The sequence below is a fragment of the Alosa pseudoharengus genome, unplaced genomic scaffold (genome assembly GCF_046254945.1).
Source record: "Alosa pseudoharengus isolate Yale_2024_CS ecotype anadromous, Long Island Sound unplaced genomic scaffold, YU_APseudo_1.1 YU_APseudo_1.1_scf_14, whole genome shotgun sequence".
NCBI lineage: Eukaryota > Metazoa > Chordata > Actinopteri > Clupeiformes > Clupeidae > Alosa > Alosa pseudoharengus.
The window spans coordinates 13868382-13874381 of NW_027468609.1; positions in this window are offsets into that span (position 1 = coordinate 13868382).

Consider the following 6000-nt stretch of genomic DNA (forward strand, 5'->3'; position numbering starts at 1 on the left):
TTTTCCGAAGCCCATGAACTCTAGGTTAAGCTAACTTAGTAGCGTTGTTGTGCATGGTGCATAAGAATATGTGGATGAAATGAATTATGTTTCCCATGTCATTTGGTAAAATAAATGGTCAAAAACTCTAAGAAAATCTATCTTGGATTATAGCAGATAAGTGTCTTGTATCATATCTATAATTTTGGTGAGCTCTACAGGAATTACAAACTATCTCAGATGTAAATGGTTGCGTATCCTATTACTCAAATTTAATTAAACCCACCAATAGGCTAGCTAGACCTTCACATCCTAGGTATGTTAGCAACACAGGGCTTGAAAGCATTGCCTGTATCACAAACAAAAACGAAACAATGCGTGGAATTTATCTGGGAATAGGCTACTGAAGGTAGGGGTGAGCTATCTCGCTGGCGTGTTTAATTTGGTTCCTTGGTTAACATAATGTAGGCTATGGCTACGTTTTTTGCACAAAATTGCGTCTGCTAATAAACTTAAACATAAACACAAACAAGCGTGATCTCCTGTGGAATCCCTGACTGCACCTTCAACGTTGGCCTACTATTTGTTGACATGAAACCTGAACGAACGGCAGCTGTTCCTGAAGTTCACTTGACTATTTTTTTTTTAATTAGGCAACTGCGTCTGCTAATAAAGCGGCGCTGTGCCGCTAATGAATACATTGTAGGGGAAACTACGACGGAGTATTATGGTGCATTCAGGGCACTTCGGAATGACAAGGACCGCCCCCATGGCTACTTTGTTTTTCCGACATGGATGCCACAACAAATTTTAAAACATACACTCACTAATCCTAAACAAACAACTGTATATTTGCTTAAAATATAGTGTAAGACGCTCGTGAAAGAAAGATATGCAGCTTTCAAGTGACAAAAACGGCAAATTCCCAAGTTCACATTAAAACTGTTGGACATGAAAGGCCACATGGACTACAAACGAACTACAACGTGATGACAAAAGTGATGACGAGCCCCTAACTGGGCAACTCTGTTAGCAAAATCCATAGACAGTAAAAGAAATGGACGAACAGACTCCGTCGTTTTCAATGGGAGGGCACTGAGTCAAATAGAACGATTTTTCAGTTGGTCCCCCCAGTACTGCGCAGACTCACACTTAACTTCGTGACGTTAGCCATCGAACTGAATCTTGTAACTCATATAATAGATACACAGAAGTTCTTCTCACGCTTCCTTCGCCTTCAAAGTTAAACATTTATTTATGTATTATTATTAATATCATATCATCCTCACCAAGTCGTGTTAATGTTGAAGCTACCATACATGATCATCTTCAAAAACAGTCATGCTAAAACAAAACAAAAAAGTTATAGCCTTGAAGCTAATCTTCTTTCCACTTTCCGACCTACGGTCAATCCATCGAAAACCTCTGAAATGATAGTGCCGTTTAAAAAAAAATTAGGTTTACTTTTTTATTATTATAAGGTTGCCTCTGTGTAATGCTTTACCTTAACATACGGTCGTGTATGCTAGGTTTTGCTTATGAGTTACCGTCAGACAGTAAGGTGGACTGAGCTTCTTATCCAAACAATACGGTTATCTCCCTACGGCGCGAAAGAGAGATTACGTCAAAGCTAGCTTCCCTCCAACCGAACAAGCTAACCATTCTTCTTACGGGTAACCAACGTTACGGAAGAGGTAATGGAGTCTGTTTTGCCTTTGTAGTGTTTATGTAGATTACACAGAAGCTACAATATCGGCACAGGATATATGTTATATGAAGTTATGGTATTTCAAAAAAATCCTACAATGAATGGACTTCTATGGGAGTTAGCAGAGAGGTGGTCCCTCCAGCCTACGTCGATTCTTCTACTTCCGGGAATTCGCCTGCCCCCTTGGAAAAATCTAGCCCCAGTTTCCGACCTCTGACTCACACATTAAGTGACGTGAATGACGCGGAATGATGATGTATTCACTCGGAGAAAGCTTTTTCCGAAGCTCATGAACGCTAGGTTAGGGCCACTACGGAGCCCGGGAATGCTCACTTTTAAGTGATATTTTTTCTGGTCGTGATAATTTGTGAGCACTTTCCTTTAATTGAGCCCTCGAATTAATAAAACGTGACCCCGTTGTAGGCCTAAATTGAGCTCTCGAAATATGTATTTCGTGCTCACATTTAGTAATTCCCGACATTTTCTCATCGCTCGCTGTGCTGTGGTGGCAACTTCGTGTTACCTTGGCATGGACTAGGCCTACAGCTGTCTGTGTTCATAGCCTATTGGTAATGTGATAACCGTAGGCAGCTAATTAAAGCTTAGGTGGTCAGGATGGTTACTATGCCGTGTCCAAGAGAATGACGCGGTCATGGTATCGTTAAATGGGCTGTGATGTAAAGCATAACATCAGGGCAGTGGGGTGGGGGGTCATTTATTTGTTATTTTGGTGTATTGCAGCGCATTGTTGATGTCTTTACACAAATTGCATTAGATTAGATTAACTTTATTGTCCCAGATGGTAAATTTGTATTGGGGATACAGTGCTACATACAGCTGCTTACCATCAGGGTTGGGTCAGATTACTTTGAAATGTAATCCATTACTGACTACAAATGACATGGTCATTTTTGTAATCAGTAACGTAATCAGTTGGATTACCAAAAAAATGTAACGTAATCTGATTACTTTAGGATTACTTTTAGATTACTTCAATAAATATGCCCATTAAAGGAGAATTCCGGTGTGAACGTATGTCTCATAGCCCATCTCGGCTTGTCCCCTGCACTCCGAAATCTGGCGCTAGTTAGCCGATGCTACCAACAAGGCGGTCAATGGTGGTGCCTCGGCATCGGCATAGCCATGCAAATAAATCACTGTTTTACACCATTTACGAGGCTCGATGTATCTCCACACTTCATTGGTAGACTTCTGAGGGCCCTGACATTTAAAACGAGACATTGAGAACTTTGAAAAAGCACTGGTAGTTTACTTACAAGACGATTTATACAGACAGTACCTTCACGAAGTTTAGCGTTTGCAGCCATCTTGAATTTAGTCACGATAAGTCAAGCTATGAGTAAGAATGAACAGGTATGATAAGGGATCAGATTCCAAAAATAATTCTGTGGAAATGCATGGATTACAGTTTCTTCCAGTAGCAGCAACTGGAATCCATGCATTTCCACGGAATTATTTTTGGAATCTGATCGATCCCTTATCATACCTGTTCATTCTTACTCGTCGCTCGACTTATCGTGACTAAATTCAAGATGGCTGCAAACGCTAAACTTCGAGAAGATACTGTCTGTATAAATCGTCTTGTAAGTAAACTACCAGTGCTTTTTCGAAGTTCTCAATGTCTCGTTTTAAATGTCAGGGCCCTTGGAAGTCTACCGATGAAGTGTGGAGATACATTGAGCCTCGTAAATGGTGTAAAACAGTGATTTATTTGCATGGCTATGCCGATGCCGAGGCACCACCATTGACCGCCTTGTTGGTAGCATCGGCTAACTAGCACCAGATTTCGGAGTGCAGGGGACAAGCCGAGATGGGCTATGAGACATACGTTCACACTTGGTATCATGTTTCAAAACACTTTAGGTCAAAATCACACCGGAATTCTCCTTTAAGTAAAAGAAACCACCACAGAATTGATGAAAGAACTCTCATTCTATTTTTCTCCACTCTTCTCCAAACATGCACAACTCAGCTTAACCTTTATAAGGGCACACCTGGACAAAGAATTTAGCTTTCGCTGGATTTTTTTGACCCAGGGACATGGCCTGAGATTGGCATAAAAAAGGGAAGCATTAAACTGAAATGACACCATGTCCATTTCAATTGTGGGGGTGAGAAAATTATTATTTTGGGATGTTTTTCAACCAGGGGGCCTGGTGACTTTCTTAAAGTAAACAGTAACACTAAAACAAGAGGCTACATTAAGATTAGGAGGAAAAGATCAGGCTGTGTGCCGAGAGACCTGCCCCAATGGTATGTAAGTTAGTAAGTAAGTATATCTTTTGATCCCGTGAGGGACATTTGGTCTCTGCATTTATCTGAATCTGTGAATTAGTGAAGTCGAACCGGCAAGCCCAAAGGCCGAAGCCCTAACCAGTAGGCCATGGCTGCCCCAAAAGGCAGCATTTGAACATTAAATCACACAATGATCCAAAACATAAAGCCAAACAAGGCAAGAAATGGTTAACAGAGAACAATATCAACATTTTAGAGTGGACCTCAATCCGTCAAAAAAGTGAGCACAAGCCCAAAGTGATGGCAAATAATCGTTCCTGCCTCAAAACCCAGATTGCTGCTAAAAAGGTGCAGTCTACAATCATTATGGAGACATGAAGAGGCTTGGTGGGTATTATGAACCATTTTGAGAGCTGTGGTGGTAAATAAAGATGTTTCCAGTGATTGTTTAAAATGGGTATGAATAATCTTGAACACACAATTTTTCATAAAAATGTAAAAAAAGATAAAAACACTTTTTTTTATTCCATGTTTTTACCACATTGTCTTGCAACCTTTTGGCATGTGCAAGTGTAATTTTAAGTTCAAATTAAGAACAAACATATTGGTCAAGAGAAAATCAATATTTGCCAGGGGTATGAATAATTTTGTTCTTAACTATATCTTAAAAAACTCTAAAAAGTGAACGTCTTCTCAAATTAAAAGATAGCCAGGCTATCATAAAAAGTTGCATTGTTTGCATGATACAATGTAATCAGGTAATCCCCAACAATGTAACTGTAATCTGATTACACATTTTTTTTATTGTAATCTGGGCTGATTATAGTTACTTGATTTTTGTAATCTGATTACGTAATCTAGATTACATGTAATCCGTTACTACCCAACCCTGCTTACCATACAAAAAACACACCAGTTCAACGCCACATACCACATAAAAGACAGCAGGAATAAAATAGAGTAAGCACAACAGACATAGGAATCAGTATCTCAATCTCTGAGCAGAGAAACCCACCTAAACCATTAATATTGCACATAGCCTCTAACGAGAGTAATATTGTATTGCACATTTCCTAGTTGTGTTGCCTTCTTACACCAGTGAATATAATTTTACTTTTCTCAATTATATTGCACAGTCCCTCTTCCTCCCCAGATATTGATATTGCACATTTCCCTAAAAACTCATAGGACCCCCCTATACTCAAAAATAAAATAACATTATAAAATACATCACAAAGCCTGAATAAATTATCAGCATTAAAAACCATCACTTGTAAAAAGTGATGAAGTACACAATACATACCTTCCCCCAATAAGTTAACAGCAGCCTATAGACAATACTCATGATACACCTAATAAACTATAAGAGCTTGGCACATAGCTAATAGATAATGATAACTAGCAGGAGACTACCTATGTTTTTTTGTTTGTTTTTGTTCTTTCATGAAATCATTTAGTAGTTTTATTGAGGTTGGGATAAAGGAGAGCTTGTAGTGGTTGCTTTTAAATCCACTGGCTCTGAAACGTCTCCCGGATCGTAGTAATTCATATTTGGAGTAGAGGATATGGGAAGAGTCATCTAAAATAGGCCTACTGTGTGCCCGTCTTACTACTACTTTTTTGAACATGAAAAGGGATGGACAGTGGTGTTTATTTATCACTTTCATAGAGGTATTGACTAATTTCTCTAATTTAAATCTGCTCTGGACAGTGAGAGAGCCGTGCCTATACCATATACAAGCTACCATCCCATATGTAATCAGGCTTTCCAGCACTGCATTGCAGAATAGCTCCATGACCTTGTGATTTACCCCAAAACAGCCTGAGTCTCCGGAGAAAGAGCAGTCTCTGACCTAATTTACATAGATAGTCCACATGCACATTCCATTTTAGTAGGTTATCCATGCAAATGTTAGAAAGTAGTGTGATGCATTTAGTAAACACTACACTGACCATCAGACCATCAACTTGGTGTGTTCCGGCCCTGATGAACCAAACAGCTTTGATTGATTGATTGATTTATTTCTGGATCAAAGACAATACAACAGTAATCCAAA